General features: G+C 47.1%; 1 pseudogene across 1 annotated transcript in view; it reads right to left on the reverse strand.

The window, feature by feature from the left end:
* Positions 1-5,174: 5,174 nt before the first annotated feature.
* The window catches only part of LOC146021192 (radial spoke head 10 homolog B-like), a 51,609-nt pseudogene continuing 39,269 nt past the window's right edge, over positions 5,175-17,514 (reverse strand). Inside the window, exon 9 of the transcript XR_014450869.1 lies at positions 5,175-6,521. The product of XR_014450869.1 is annotated as a radial spoke head 10 homolog B-like (transcript). The remainder of the gene's footprint in view (positions 6,522-17,514) is intronic.

The raw sequence follows: 17,514 nt of genomic DNA on the forward strand, positions 1-17,514 counted from the left end.
ACATGGTTTTTCCCATCTAAGAAGGATTTTGTCAGTGAATTAGAATAAGGCCCAGTGTGAGGATTCGACATGAATCCGCACACTAAGAGCGCAGTAGGGGCTGACAGAAGCGCGTCCTGTCAGCTCCCTGTGTGCAGAGAAACACTGTCTGGTCTCTCTGCACAGCGCTTGAAACTTCTTTGAAAATAAGTTTTCGATAAACCTAAAGGGATTCCCTCCAAGGCGGTTCCTGCGTACACCATTGCCCAGGGAGGTACATCTCAGAACAGCCCTTTTGGGGGCGGCGCAGTCTCTCCTGCAAAAGGGCGTGGTGATCCCGGTACTGCGAGAGGACAGAAAGAAGGATTTCTACTCCATTCTGTTCTTAGTACCCAAACCAGACAATACGTTCAGACCAATTCTGAACTTGAACTCCTTAAATCTGCATTTATGGGTGGATCATTTCAAGATGTAATCTCTAAGGTCGGTACTGTTGAGCCTGGAACCAGGAGAATTTCTAGTGTCGGTGGACATTCAAGACGCATTTTTACACGTGCCTATATATGCAGATCATCAGTCTCTACTGCGATTTGTGATAGGGGATCTTCACCTACAGTTTCAAGCACTACCTGTCGGTTTAGCTACTGCCCCAAGGGTATTTACAAAGATGGCAGTAATGACGGCAGTTCTCCGACAAAAGGGAATTGTGGTTGTCCCGTATTTGGACGATCTCTTGTTCAAAGTGGAGTCTGCAGAAAGGTTGCGTCAGGACCTCTCAGACACTATTCAGTCTTTGCTAAATCATGGCTGGATTCTAAACCTACAGAAATCTCAGCTGTGTCCCACTCAGAGACTCCAATTCTTGGGAGTTATATTGGATACCCATTTACATCGGGTGTTTCTGCCAGAGTCTAAGGCAAGGGACATTTGTCAACTGGTGTGGCAAATTCTGGGGCCGCCAGATCCTTCTGTTTGGGGTTGCCTAAAGTTATTAGAAAAGATGGTGGCCACATTCGAGACCCTGCAATATGCCAGGTTTCATTCTCGAACGTTTCTTTTTTTTTTAATTCAGTTTTTATTTATAAATTTTCCAATAAAATCTGTTCGAAATACAAAATATTAATATTATTCGCATATGTCTCATTCTTTCTTCACAATTATATTTCCATCTACCGGGTCGCTGCGGTGCCCTGTCCACTAGTGGCCTATTTATTTATTAAAGTGAGTATAGTCAGACACTTAGTTCAATTTTACCTTTTCTTTAGTATTCTTGGTATCGAACCCATTTACCTGTTCGTGCCCCCTACAATTATCCCTGCCACAGATGGATAGCTCACCGCAGCTCCCAGCTCACAATCTAAGTACAATATGCAAACATTTCAGATCTTATTCCTTACTCCCATCCACCCCTCCCTCCCCTACCCCAGGCACCCCAGGTTAACATTAACGGTCAGACTCATATCCAATTTGACACTAATCGTTCCATTTATCCCATATGAGATGGTATTTACTCTCCATTCCCCTGATACAATATAGATACCTTTCATGTGATTTGGTCTCATGTACTATAACCTTCCAGGAGGCTACCTCTGGCCCTTCCTGAGCCATCCATTTCCATGCTATGCACACCTTTGCTAACATACATAGATTATTGAAGAATTGCCTCTCCCCTTTACTCAATGGGCCCCCCTCCTCTATAGCTAATATACATGCTTTGGGTGTGCAACTCTCACGGGGGATTCCTTTTTTTAGGAGTATATTTATAACCCCGGCCCAGAACACCGCAACGCTCGGGCACGTCCATAGGAGATGTAAGAAGGTTCCAGAGGGATCCTGACATTTAGGACAGTTGGTATTATTTCTACCTCCGAATTTATATAGCCGTTCCGGTGTCATATAAGTCCTATACAGTAAAAATAACTGAATCTGCTGAAAGCGTACTTGATTTGTAGCAATTTTAACATTACTTAGGGCTTTTCCCCACTCCTCTTCTGATATAGATCCCAAGTCCTCTTCCCATCTAATCTTTATGCTTTCCAGCCCCTCCCCCTGTTTGATGTTTCAGTGGAACATTCTAGCAGTTTAGTCAGGAAACACCAAACCATGAAGACAGAAAAAGTAGTTTTGACACCAGAAACACGATCTGCTCTGAGGTGGTGGACGGATGTGGATTCTCTCCAGTGGGGCAGATCCCTACGGACTTGGGAGTGGCTGGTGGTTACCACCGATGCCAGTCTCAGGGGCTGGGGTGCGGTGGCTCTGGATTTGAGATTACAGGGTCTGTGGTCCAGAGAGGAGTCTGTACTTCCAATAACTATCTTGGCGTTAAGGGCAGTATGGAAGACCTTGTCACAGGCGGAGGAGAAGTTGAAGGGTTCTCCCATCCATATTAAGTCAGACAATGCCACGGCGGTGGCATATTTGAATCATCAGGGAGGCACACACAGCAAGATGGCGATGTTGGAAGTGACTCGGATCCTGTCAGCAGTGTTTATCCCGGGAGTAAAGAATGTGGAAGCGGACTTCCTGAGCAGGGAGGAGCTGCTAGAAGGCGAATGGGTGCTGCATCCTCAAGTATTCCAGGAGATTGTGGACCTCTGGGGCCTGCCAGAGATGGATTTGATGGCATCACGGTTCAATTGCCAGGTACCCAGGTTCTGTTCCAGGACCAGGGATCCACTATCGTGGGCGGTGGATACGATGACAGTACCTTGGAATGTCCAGTTGGCTTACATTTTTCCGCCATTCCAAATGATTGCCCGGGGGACTCAGGTCATCATGATAGCTCCAGATTGGCCAAGGAGATCCTGGTACTCCAGCATTCTGAGGTTGTCGATAACATCATTGCGTCTTCATCTACGTCCAGATCTGTTAGACAAGGCCCTTTCTTTCATCAGGACCTATGTCGGCTGAATTTGACGGCTTGGCTTTTGAAACCTCCATCTTAAGGAAGAAGGGGTAAATGTATCCTCCACCAATGGATCCAAACAGAGCCCCCCAAGGTTCAGTTGTTTAGGGTGAAGCTTTTCCACATGTTCCACATGGAGTGGGTGGAGGCCTCTCTGCAGAAGGAAGAACGCACGGTACAATTCTTTCAGATTTGGGAGGGATTTATTGACTCTATGAACTGTGCTTAAGGCACAAATATTGAAATGTTTTAGTTCAACGCAATGGTATGAGACCCAAATTTTTTCAGGTAATCCACCGAATGCTCTTCAAGTTAACTGACTAGAACCGATTGTGCACGGTCCTCCAGTTGCATCCATCCAAAAAGACCTATAGACAAAAGCAACAGGTCAAATACCTGTTAAAACCATATTCAATTGTTCTTTAGCCAAATTGATTTTCAATATTTTTGTTTCTATCTCTGCATGACTATTTTGTAAACTGTCAATATCCATGTTATGTTCAGTCCTCAATAACAAACTTTAATAATAAAAAAAAAAGGAAGAAGGGGTTTTCGGATGCCGTTATTAAAACTATGATTAAGGCAAGGAAGCCGGTGTCTTTGGCCAATTACTATAGGGTATGGAAAACATACATTAGGTGGTGTGAGAGACAAAGAGCTCACACTTCCAGGTTGAAGATTTCCAGGTTACTGTCATTTTTGCAGGATGGATTTTCTTCTGGACTGAGTCTACAGTTGTTGAAAGTGCAGAGTTCGGCATTGTCCATTTTCTTTCAAAAGAAGGTGGCATTACTGACTTTTCTTCAAGGGGTCATGAGATTAAAACCCCCTTCTAAACAGCCGGTGGCTCCATGGGATTTGTCTCTGGTGCTGGCGGTTTTTCAAAAACATCCTTTTGAACTGTTGAGGTCGGCTGATTTAAAAATTTCTCACGTGGAAATTAGTTTTCTTACTGGCTTTCACCTCGGCTAGGCTAGTTTCAGAGTTGGGAGCATCATCTTGTAAGACTCAATTTTTGATTTTTCATGCGGATAGGGTTGTATGGAGTACAGTCCCTAAATTTTTGCCTAAAGTTGTCTCTTCATTTAAACCAAGAAATTGTCCTTACGATATTCAGTCCTCCGGAGGATTCTAGGAAAAGGGACAAACAAAGGAATTTGGATGTTCGCGCTTTGCGCATTTATGTGGACAGGGTGAAGGATTTCCGTTAGACGGATTCTTTGTTCATCTTGTTTGATGTACACAAAAGAGGCTGGCCTGCTTCGAAACAGACCATTGCTACGTGGTTGAGGTCAGTTATCGCATTTGCATACATTAAAGTTGGAAGACCAGTTCCTGCTAGGATAAACACTCATACCACCAGGTCGGTTGCAGCCTCTTGGGCGGTGCACCATGGAGCTACAGCGGAGCAAGTATGCAGGGTGGCCACTTGGTCATCTCTTCACACTTTTATCAAATTCTACAGGTTCCATGAGTTCGCGTCTCATCACGCAGTGATGAGAACTGCAAACCTGAGCGTACCCTCCCAAAGGACCTGCTCTTGAACGTCCCAATGTGAGCTGTCACCAGGACAATTGAAAAGAAAAAAGGGATTTTTGTAAGAACTTACTGTTTGAATCCTTTTCTCTGATATTGTCCTGGTGACACCGCGATCCCTCCCTTCTGCTCAGTAAGTAAGACCATTTCATGTGTTGTCTTGTTATATTGGTTATGTTTAAAATGTTATTGTGCAGGCGTTGTACTGAGTTTATGTATCCTAGTGTGCTCGTGAAGTTGAGCATTGTGGGATTCCGATGGGAGGAGCCTACCTCTCAAAGTTTTAGCGTGGGTGCCTGGCTCCGATGGACCCTCCTACATCCCAATGTGAGCTATGTCACCAGGACAATATCAGAGAAAAGGATTCGAATGGTAAGTTTTTACAAAAAAACTTTTCTTCTGACTGTCTCCTTGGGCCAACTCTCTTTCACTCCTCCTTCGCTCTCTATTACTCAATGTGCCCTATAACTGATTTTGAAAAGGGAGGAGGGGGGGCAAAAATATTGTGCCTAGGGATGGCCTGACCTCTAAATCTTGACCTGCCTCTCCTTGTACAATGCAACCCCACAGCCGCCCTGCGCTCTCCCCAGTCGGACTCAGCCCCGTGTACACAGCAGAGCTGCTTCTGAAGAATAGGCCCCACTTCCTGGAGGCCTGGTGCGGGCTGGCCAATCTAGGGGTGCTTGATGCCAGCTACATCTAAAGAGGACCCCTGCGGTACAGAATGCAGTGCTGTGGGGGGGGGGGGGGGTCACTGAGGCTCACTCTCCTGGACTTCTAATGTCTGAGGAGGGAAGGCAGCTGGTGTAAGGTATGTGCCATGCTGGCAGGGAAGGGGAGAGGAGGCGGATGTGCCATGCAGGAGATGAAAGAGAATAGGCTGCTATAGCACTGTAGGTAAGGAGAGCACTTGTGTAGCATAATATAATAGGCATTATGGTGTGTGGTATGATATGTATTGGGCACTACGGTGTGTGGTGTAAAGTGAATTGGTACTATTATGTGGCCACACCCCTTCCCCACAAAGCCATGCCCTAAATTATATGTACCTTTCTTTGTTAGTGGGCAAATTGATACTCCTCCCCCCCCCCCCCCCCTTCCTTCCCAGACCCACATGTGCCATGCTGGGGATAATGGGAGAGAAGGTTTTATTCCATTGGGACTCAGAAAAGGTCAGGTAGGACCCCAATTTTTCTAAGTGAGGGTTCCCAGGGACCCACTATTTTTGGGTTTTCACGATCACTGGAAGCCCTCTCTAACCACCCCTCTAACTCTCTTTCCCCGACACCCTCTTTGCCTCTCAATCTTATCAGAAGCATAATATGTCACAATCCAGAACGAGTGGAATAGGACCCCATGTTTGTAATGAGCACAAGGAAAAAGGATCTCAATCTATTGAAGAAAAAGATAACGGCGCCTGTGATATAGGTTGGTCCTCAAAAGCAGCTGCTAGGTTATGGGGATAGTCAATCCCTATGAGATAAAACATGGAAAAATATATAATGATAGCAGCGCTTAGCTACAATGCATACAAACTACACAACAAGTATAATGAAAATTTTATGTAAGAAAAATTGTTTAAAACATACACATGAAATGAATTAATGATGGCTGATTGACAAGCTTCCTCTCAGGATAAGTTATGAAATTGCTCAAATAGGTCTTTCCTGTCTGGTGACTAAATTCTGACCTGCCGTCTGCTCAGGAGGGAGATAGGACACAGCGGCGTGTCCTAGCTCATCTCTTGCCTGTCTAAGCCACCTCCTCTCAGCATATATATCAGAGATATCTTTCTCCCTCCCCCTTCACCTGCGGACTGGTTGCTGGGGATCCACTGCTGACCTGTCTCATGGAGCTGTCGCTGTGTGCGGCTTCGCTGTGCCCGGGTCTCGACAGTGAGACTTGATACTGCAGCCGCGTGAGGTAAGCCCAACTCCTTGCCGCTTCCTCTCTTCCCGTAACTGCCGGAGATCCTCTGCTCTACCCGGCGGTGGGGACGCGGTGGGAAGTTATATGTACAGCGGCTGCTCCACTATTTGCTGCAGCTATGTGCGCTTCCTCCTGCACATCGGCGGCTGCTGGCTCTGGGTGTCTGCCTCTGAGGTAAAACAACGAATACAGTATGAAGAATAAATGCTAAGCCACTCCATATACTTTGCTTTTAACTGTACATGTTTGTATCTCTTCTGCATTTACGAGCAATCTTTTTATATCCTCTTTGCTGCAAATATCTGAATTTTTTTTTCCTTTCCTTCCTCCTCCTTTGTACAACAATTCCAACTTTAATACTTTAGAGGATTGATCCGCATTTATTGTATTGTATTTTTAAAGTGTCCATTTATATAAAATAAATATTTTTTAATCTGTATATATTTATACTACTCTTTTTATATTTATTACTATAGTCGCCGGTTTTAAATACTTTTTACTATATATAATGTCCTGGGACGGCACTCCCCAGATGAATGCAGGCAAGCTCTCCCCCCTAGGGAGTAAGACGGGAACCGGTGCGCTCCGTGCTAGCTATGCTAGCAGCCAGAAATATATACACATATACACAGATGGGGAGGCGGCGGCACTCGATTGTGAAACATGCACCTTGATAAAGGGACCTAGCTGTCTCGAAACGTTGGTAAATCTGCCTGCTGTGTCTTTATTCAAGTGCCCCTGCCTCCCCATCTGCATATTATTTACTTTGGCTCCTAAATTTTTGTCCTGGCTCCTAAATTTTAGAAAAATTTGTCAAGCCCTGGCTTATGTGTAAGTTGCTATAATGCGCAGAAACAGTCCTCAGTCTCAAGCCCTGTACACACGCTTAGATTTGATGTTAGATTCGATTTCCTATTAGATCTGGCATTAGATCATCCCATTCGATTTGGCATTAGATCTGTACTTTTGCATTCGATTCGATTTCACAATGTAGGCACAATGTACTCATTTGATTTACTGGATCGAATTTGAGATTTCCTTGGCTGCACAGTAGATTTTTCTATTCGATTTTGAGAAAACGGGAGCGCGCATCGAATTGATCAAAAACTGGGAAAAATCTAAGCGTGTGTACAGGGCTGCTTGGTCTTGGCTAGTAAACTATAATCTGCACCACAGCAGTCTGTGATAATGTCTAATGGGCCCCACACGCAGGGTGACATTCAGGCATTTTCTGAGCAATTTGACTAAATCACTCAGAAAACGCATGTAAACCACTTCGTGTAGACCCCCCTCCCCCACTCGCGGCACCCAGATCCCTTACCCTCATTAAACTCACCCTGGTTGTGGCCGTGGCTAGCCAATCACAGCTTGCTGTGTCATTGCCACGCCCCCTAGAGCTGGCTGTATTAGCCTGCCCCAGACAGGAGGCAGCCAGTCCGACAGCGGAGGAGCAGAGAAGAGCTCCAGAAGAACAAGCCCTGGGAGGTGGCAGCCATGCAAAAGAGCTCAAAAGGCCGCAGCACCCAGGTGAAGAACACAGATGAAGAAGCTGAAGCCCTGGGAAGCAGTGGCCATGCAAAAGAGCTTAAAAGGCTGCTGCCCCAGGTGAAGACTCTGCAGAAGACCTGGGGGGCATAGGTTCCCCTGGGTGTAGACAATGTGCAGTTTCATAAAATATTTTAAAACCTGTGTTTTTATTTGAATATTTCCTTTACAGGGGGCTATAGGTGCTGGTGGGCCTTTAATGCCCCACATGCTGGTACCTGTGGTTCTCCCAAGTACCAGCATGTGGGGCAGGCTTGCTGGGACCTGTAGTCCTACTGTAAAAAAAACCAGCTATCAACCCTGCGAGGGATAGTCCCAGGCTTCAGGTCTGGGGTGCCCTGGAGAAGGGGACTCCCCCTCCCCCAAAACTCCTGGCCTGGGCTGACTAGTTAGGGTGGGTAATGTTTTGTGCCAGGGGACCCCATCAAACTTATCTCCTGGCTATGGCATTACACCTGCTTGTGGAGCCGGATGCTAGTCCCCAAAATATGTGTGACCCTCACTCATTTTGTCCCCATATTTTGGGAACCAGGGCCGGCTCAAAAGTCAGTTTCTTGAGTATAGGCAGACTTTGGTATTAGAGAATCCAGGTCTGGCTCAGAGCGGTAATGCACATGAGGGGGACCCCACACCAATTTTTTTTACATTATTTATTTTTGTATTATAGACATCCCCCATGCATTATTCAAACCCATTTAAATTTGAAGACTTTGTTTATTCCCCTGATGTTGCCTAAACACTTTCTGTGACAGGTTTTAAATCTCTCACAGACTCTCCCATTATTAATCTCTGGCACAAATCTCTCCGTGTGTAGGGCCCTTTAGAGAGAACTCTGGGATAGTATGATGGGTTTTTCTACATGTGGCCAATGTAATAGAAAGTTATTGTGGACAGTTTGATACTGGGTCATTGTGCTTGGACTGTCACATCAGGTCTTGTGTTGCATTAAGGGACTTGGCCATGGCCCTGCTCTGGTAGAACCCACATGTGCACAGGCTTTGGGGTGATTGGTCTCAGCACGTAAGTCTGGGATGAAAACTTTACAATTACTTGCCAATTGTACAGATGCAGAGGGGGAGATCACTGAGGCCGTGCATATTGCTGTTGGCTATGAGCATTGGTAGCATGCGGCTGCTTCAGCTGTTGCCTTCCGCCAGCCGTGGATTCCAGCTCCCATATTTTGCTGTGCTTGCATGATGCCAGAATTCTGCTGGCCGGAATGCTGTTGTCTTTAAATTGATAACAGGCATCTTGAAGGGCGCTAAATCATAGGACTCCCATCTGCAGATGTATTGGCGCATGGTGCTGGGTGTACAGGCAGCCTATGTATTGGTGCTGGGTCTACAGGCAGCCTATGTATTGGCGCATTGTGCTGGGTGTACAGGCAGCAGATGTATTGGCGCATCGTGCTGGGTGTACAGGCAGCAGATGTATTGGCGCATGGTGCTGGGTGTACAGGCAGCAGATGTATTGGCGCTGGGTGTACAGGCAGCAGATGTATTGGTGCATTGTGATGGGTGTGCAGGCAGCAGATGTATTGGTGCTGGGTGTACAGGCAGCAGATGTATTGGTGCTGGCTGTACAGGCAGCAGATGTATTGGCGCATTGTGCTGGGTGTACAGGCAGCAGATGTATTGGCGCATGGTGCTGGGTGTACAGGCAGCAGACGTATTGGTGCATGGTGCTGGGTGTACAGGCAGCAGATGTATTGGCGCATGGTGCTGGGTGTACAGGCAGCAGACGTATTGGCGCATGGTGCTGGGTGTACAGGCAGCAGATGTATTGGCGCATGGTGCTGGGTGTACAGGCAGCAGACGTATTGGCGCATGGTGCTGGGTGTACAGGCAGCAGATGTATTGGTGCATTGTGCTGGGTGTACAGGCAGCAGACGTATTGGTGCATGGTGCTGGGTGTACAGGCAGCAGATGTATTGGCGCATGGTGCTGGGTGTACAGGCAGCAGACGTATTGGTGCATGGTGCTGGGTGTACAGGCAGCAGATGTATTGGCGCATGGTGCTGGGTGTACAGGCAGCAGACGTATTGGCGCATGGTGCTGGGTGTACAGGCAGCAGATGTATTGGTGCATTGTGCTGGGTGTACAGGCAGCAGATGTATTGGTGCATCGTGCTGGGTGTACAGGCAGCAGATGTATTGGCGCATGGTGCTGGGTGTACAGGCAGCAGATGTATTGGCGCTGGGTGTACAGGCAGCAGATGTATTGGTGCATTGTGATGGGTGTGCAGGCAGCAGATGTATTGGTGCTGGGTGTACAGGCAGCAGATGTATTGGTGCTGGGTGTACAGGCAGCAGATGTATTGGTGTTGGGTGTACAGGCAGCAGATGTATTGGCGCATTGTGCTGGGTGTACAGGCAGCAGATGTATTGGCGCATGGTGCTGGGTGTACAGGCAGCAGACGTATTGGTGCATGGTGCTGGGTGTACAGGCAGCAGATGTATTGGCGCATGGTGCTGGGTGTACAGGCAGCAGACTTATTGGCGCATGGTGCTGGGTGTACAGGCAGCAGATGTATTGGTGCATTGTGCTGGGTGTACAGGCAGCAGATGTATTGGTGCATCGTGCTGGGTGTACAGGCAGTAGATGTATTGGCGCATGGTGCTGGGTGTGCAGGCAGCAGATGTATTGGTGCTGGGTGTACAGGCAGCAGATGTATTGGTGCATTGTGCTGGGTGTACAGGCAGCAGATGTATTGGTGCATCGTGCTGGGTGTACAGGCAGTAGATGTATTGGCGCATCGTGCTGGGTATGCAGGCAGCAGATGTATTGGTGCTGGGTGTACAGGCAGCAGATGTATTGGTGCATCGTGCTGGGTGTACAGGCAGCAGATGTATTGGCGCATGGTGCTGGGTGTACAGGCAGCAGATGTATTGGCGCATTGTGCTGGGTGTACAGGCAGCAGATGTATTGGCGCATTGTGCTGGGTGTACAGGCAGCAGATGTATTGGTGCATTGTGCTGGGTGTACAGGCAGACTGCAAAAGACACAGATACAAGAATGAATCCTGCTCCAGTTTTAAAGTTTAAAATTTATCATACAAGAGACCCTCTTCACTCCACATTATATATATATATAAATTTATTTACAGTTTCTTATATAGCGCAGCATATTCCGTTGCGCAATATATATTCGAAGGAGCAATGCCTTATAATTCAATTTGAAAGTGCTACCCACTGTCCTAAAATACCCATACAAGAATAGTAAGTAGAGATATGGGTGCACTGAAAGTCCTGTAATACTAAATAAAATGTAACTTTTAAAATGAAATGATTCTGATTGACTCGCTAAGCAGTGAGAATTCGCTGCATGACGAGTCTTCCAACGCTGACTGCCATAATCCACTCATCCCCGCCGCTTTGCGAATGGATGTTTTGCATTAACATCCATTCGTAGGGTAGCTTAACTACCATGGCTGCCAACCATCTAATTACTTTTTCCCCTGCTCGCAAACCAAAGTCAATCTGGACTGACCTAGACTTGCGGCATTTGGGTCCGAGTATGGGGAGGTGGCTAATGTACTGTGACATCAGCTGCCCACCCCCAGAAGGCAAGTGCCTGTCTGCATTTCCTGGGCCCATCCATAAGGACCTAACATCTATGAGACCGTAAAGTTCCTTAAGGCTGGGCTCGACAAACTCCGGGAGCCAGGTCGCCATGGTGACCAGATTTTCCTTCCCGGCGACCAGATACTGTGGGTGCTGTGGCCTGCTGATGAGATAGGTCATAGGACGTGGCAGTGCCGCTACGCTCCTTTTATAACATTGTAGCCCACATACCCATTGTTACTGGTCCAGCGGACAATAGTAGCCCCTTCGTAGGTGAACTCCTCGTGGCATGTGGGTAGGAGATCCTTCTGAGCAACATTCTGCACTCAGATGCTGGGGTCTGCCACACGCTGTGAAGCCACCCCCCCCCCCCAATTTCCGTAAGCCGATGATGTCTTCTGAACCTCCAGCCAGCACACTCGCCTGCAGAAGCACCCGGAGGATGATGACGAGGTGCAAGGGCAGGCGGCTCGCTATTGCGGAGGTCCCTGCTGCTGGCGAATAGCATCAAGCGGTGATGTGTCATCCATGACCGTGCTGGCAGAGGGGCCGGGCAGTAGAGGTAGCGCTTGTCTTGCAGTATGGAAGGCTTGTGCTCTGCATGGAAGATGGGCACCGTAGACGGAGGGGCCTGGTAGCCCAGTAATCCCAGGGAGCTTGCCAGATAAGGTTGCAGAAGATGAATGCGTGCCGGGCATCGGCGGTGGGAGGCTCTCTCCTCCTGCACCCCTACTGGAGAAGGTGAGCGGGGAGAGACACAATGCGTGCCGTTGAGGTTGTCCCATCCCTGGCTTTTCTCTGCTTGTTTCATGGCAGATGGTGCCCCTGCTCTGTGCACAATGCATCGGCCAATGAGACCCTGGAGGGCAAGGGGTGACCAGGCAGAAGCTGCCCACAGGGGGCAGGGTGGAAGGAGGGTGCCCAGAAAGGGGATAATTATTAAGGGACAATGTGAGAAAGGGATCAGGTTGTAGAAGGGTACCCAGAAAGTAGGGATAATCATTAGGGAAGACCAACCAGTAGGGACAATCATTTAACAATGTATGCAGGGAACACAGAAAGAGGGATCAGGTGCAGGAGAGAGTCCAGAAAGTAAGGAAAGTTATTTGGGCAATGGATGCAGTGTGGCAGCGTCCCTCTGGCACAACTGGATGTCATCAATGCAGTGATGGGGAAGTGATGTATAGTTCGGGAGATTTAGTCCCACCGTGGCTGGTTTCCTGGCAGTGGGTCATCTGTAGCTGCGCCCTGTCTGCCGCCGGAGTCGGGGTGAGCGCCCTGTGCACAGCCGGTGTTAGTAGCCTGAGTCCATCATGCGCTGCTGCTGTCATTCTCCTGGCTGCGGCCACTACCAGCCCTCATATGCCACTCTCACAGTGCGGCAGTCACAGCTGTGGAACCCAGCGCCATCACAACAGCCTCCATGAGTACACTGTATGGCGGTCTGCCTTTTTAAATCCTCCCCTGGCCAATACTCCCTAGTTGTCAAACAAGCAATTATTAATGTCGGTAACAGGATAGGCAATGTCAACTAAATTATTGAGATAAGCTATAAATGATGCATTTCTAGAATGAAGCACATTTTTTTTGGGGGGGGGGGGGGTGATTTAGTGTTTTAGTGTGTCTGGCTCCTACACTTTCATGCTGGCTCCTAGATTTTAGAGAAATTTGTCGAGCCCTGCCTTATGGTGTAGGGAAAATAGCAGTATCACTATAAAGCTGGCCTATTTCCCATCACCATAACGACCTAACATCTATGGGTCCTTATGGTGAAGGGAAATAGCATACATAAAGTAAGGCTGGCTAAATACCCTTCACCATAAAATAGCATTATTACTAGAAAGCTGGCCTATTCCCCTTCACCATAACCACATTACATCTATGGGACCATAAAGGTCCTTACGGTGAAGGAAAAATAGCATTATCACTGTAAAGCTGGCGTATTCTGCTTCACCATAAGGACTTAACATCCTTTGGTCCATAATGTTCTTATGGCGAAGGGAATATAGCATTATCACTGTAAAGCTGGCTATATGCCCTTCACCATAAGGTCTTAACATCTTTTGGTCCATAATATCCTTATGGTGAAGGGAATATAGCATTATCACTGTAAAGCTGGCTATATGCCCTTCACCATAAGGTCTTAACATCTTTTGGTCCATAATATCCTTATGGCGAAGGGAATATAGCATTATCACTGTAAAGCTGGCTATATGCCCTTCACCATAAGGTCTTAACATCTTTTGGCTCATAATATCCTTATGGCGAAGGGAATATAGCATTATCACTGTAAAGCTGGCTATATGCCCTTCACCATAAGGTCTTAACATCTTTTGGTCCATAATATCCTTATGGCGAAGGGAATATAGCATTATCACTGTAAATCTGGCTATATGCCCTTCACCATAAGGTCTTAACTTCTTTTGGTCCATAATATCCTTATGGCGAAGGGAATATAGCATTATCACTGTAAAGCTGGCTATATGCCCTTCACCATAAGGTCTTAACATCTTTTGGTCCATAATATCCTTATGGCGAAGGGAATATAGCATTATCACTGTAAAGCTGGCTATATACCCTTCACCATAAGGACTTAACATCCTTTGGTCCATAATGTTCTTATGGCGAAGGGAATATAGCATTATCACTGTAAAGCTGGCTATATGCCCTTCACCATAAGGTTTTAAAATCCTTTGGTCCATAATATCCTTATGGCGAAGGGAATATAGCATTATCACTGTAAAGCTGACTATATGCCCTTCACCATAAGGTCTTAACATCTTTTGGTCCATAATATCCTTATGGCGAAGGGAATATAGCATTATCACTGTAAAGCTGGCTATATGCCCTTCACCATAAGGTCTTAACATCTTTTGGCTCATAATATCCTTATGGCGAAGGGAATATAGCATTATCACTGTAAAGCTGGCTATATGCCCTTCACCATAAGGTCTTAACATCTTTTGGTCCATAATATCCTTATGGCGAAGGGAATATAGCATTATCACTGTAAAGCTGGCTATATGCCCTTCACCATAAGGTCTTAACATCTTTTGGTCCATAATATCCTTATGGCGAAGGAAATATAGCATTATCACTGTAAAGCTGGCTATATGCCCTTCACCATAAGGTCTTAACATCTTTTGGCTCATAATATCCTTATGGCGAAGGGAATATAGCATTATCTTTATAGAGCTGGCTAATTTCCCTTCGTATGCAGGATCTGACCACTAGGGGCATAAAAGTCCTTACGGTGAAGAAGCCTCGTAGGCGAAACACGTGTACAGCCGCCCCCCACGTCAGCCAGAGAACCAGCAGTGGGACAACTCAGGATCGGTTCCCCAGTCAAGAAGCTCCATACCCGGACACTCACGCCAGGAGCTTACAGCCCGCCATTGCGGCTCATCACTCCGGGATTTTACAGCCGGCATCCGCACATACGGAAGCCTCCCAGCAAGCCACCGCCTGCAGAAGTTCCAACTCACCTGCCGGAGACATAGCAGGTTCAGGTACGGGAGCAACCTCAGACCAGCGTCTGAGCCTTGCTCCGCACTGATACGTCTGTGTGACAGTATTACCCATGTGGGACAAACTACTAATATCAGCTTTGAAGTGATATGCTACATTACTAACTACCATTTACTGTTACAATGTATATCCACTATACCGTTTTGTATCAAGTTATCTAAATCGTGCTAACGGATACAGTTGTGTTCTTCTGTATATGATTACTTCTAAAATCAGCACTGAAGGGATATACCGCACTATTTATTACCACGTGCTAGGATATTAATGGAAAACAAAATTCAACGATCTTGCTCTGTGTATCTACCTGCAGATAATCTCCACATGTGCAGAGGTTTTTCATCCCAATTAGCTATCTGCAGAAATCAGTAGATTGTGACTACAGATACCAACCTTCCATTGTTATTGTACCTCAAATAGACAGGTGTATGCAAACTTACCATCAGGTTGACTAACTTCTATATTGTATGCAAGTGGTAAATTCATTGTATGCCTTATCTGATATATCCCACATCACGTTACCTACCGCTGGGTTGCCGTGCTATTCCAATTGCGGGCACAGTCACAATTATATAATTACTATTGTAAAACCATTTCGGGTTCCATAAGCAGTTGACTGGAGCCGTTGTTTGTGACCCGAGTCCCCACTGAGTATACCACCATACCTCACTGGTCTGCCCAACATCCTTCCGAACTTGGAAGCCAAGCAGTGAAGGGCCTGGACAGTAATCGGGTGGGTGACCCCTGGTGAAGTCCAGGTGTGGTATCATTTTCTGTGGGGTCCCGGTGTCACTACAATAGCGGCATTGGAGCCGCCTACTGCCTTGTGTTCCTGATAAAATCAGCCATTTGAGCCAAAAAATTGTACCTGCACGACGTGGGGCAGCGAATCCCCTTAAAAAAATATTTTCCATTTTCTGGGGATCTAACTCATTTTGCAGCCTACGATCACTCTGGTTTATATATCTGAGATGATGAAATGCAATAAATGATATACAAAAGTGTGATTTAAATTTTCTTTATTTTTCGTTTTTGAAATATAATTTCCTCTGCCTCCGCCATGGCAGCCATCATGAATGGGTTTCTCCCTGCTGGGTAGTGCTTTTGGAAAGGAAAAAAAGACCTCTGGCTCCTATAAGAAGACTCCTCCTCCATACACCAGTGTCTTTTTTTCCTTTCCGGGTAGTGCATGTGTGTGGACACCAGCTCACCTCAGGCTGCAGACTGTCGCTCCCGGCAGCTGCTTTGGCTTCATGCAGGGGAGAAGGAGAGCTTAGGCTCTGATTATGCCGAAGGCGGGCCCCATGGGGTAGCTGTGCGGCGGCGTCCAGGGGAGCGAGGTACTAAGCCATGCAGTATTGTTTGCCGGCACGCGCTCCCCTGCCCTAGCTCTGTGCTAAGGGCGGGCGCCGGGTAGTGCGCGTAACGTGTACTCAGAGGAAGCGCGTCATTAGGGCGCGACTTCCGGTACGCGTCAGGGATATAGCCGTAGCGGCGGTTGTCAGTGTCACGCTGATCTGAGGTCTGGGAGCGCGAACACCTGCTGCAGGGGACGCTAGCTTCTTAGATTTTGGACTGGTCAAGCGTGGCGAAATCTGCGCGGACACGGAGGTGAGTTGTATCTTGCAGCTGAATTATGCCTTAAGTTACTGATTGTGGCAGTACTTCATTAGACGTGACTGTGTGTTTTAGGGAAGCGCACTACCAATTATGGAGGAAGACAGGCAGTCGGGCGCAAAAACTGGGTGAGCAATGTGCGGGTGTAAGGGTGTCCACACGGTGTTGTGTTAAATAGTTCTCAGTGACTGGTTGATGTCATTGTAGATCGGAGTCTAGCAAGGATAAAGGGAAAAGCAAGCAGAAGAAATCTGTGCAAAGCAAATGTACATCATGTGACAAGACGCTGCCGGACAAACACGTGGGGGCTGTATGTGAAGGCTGTAAGGCGTCTCAGCTGTTTCCCCCGGCTCAAATGGCGAGCCTGGTACAAATGTTGAAAACGGCCCTAGCTGATACGTTTGCACCTAAAGAGGATATGGGCAAAACGCCCATTAAACGGAAAAGTTATGTGCTAAATGAGGACATAGAGGATACAGCGGGTCAGTCGGCCGGTGCTAGTATGCTTGGAGGCGACTTAGATGATGAAGAGGAGGATGATCCAGGGCAGGATAGGTCGGACTCAGACTTTAATGCCGACATGGTTGACAACCTTCTGGTCCGGATTTATAAAGCATTAAATATTGAGGACAAGATGTGAGTTTGCAGGAAATGCTGGTACTTGTTTCCTAGCACGGCCACAATCGTGAGTAATCGTGTCCCTTACTTAAGGGACACGATTACCCACGATGGACCCGATTTCTTTTGAAATCAGGTCCATTTTGCCGGCTAGGATAAAATATCGGGGGCATCGCGTCGGTCGGGACCATTAACATTGGTCCCGACGCGACCGACGCGATGCCCCCGATATTTCCATAGACTTCAATGTTAAAAAATATTTTAACATTGAAATCTTGTCGGGAAAGGTAAAATA

Source organism: Crinia signifera, chromosome 7 (genome assembly GCF_055691185.1).
Source record: "Crinia signifera chromosome 7, ASM5569118v1, whole genome shotgun sequence".
In the NCBI taxonomy this organism is placed as follows: Eukaryota; Metazoa; Chordata; class Amphibia; order Anura; family Myobatrachidae; genus Crinia; species Crinia signifera.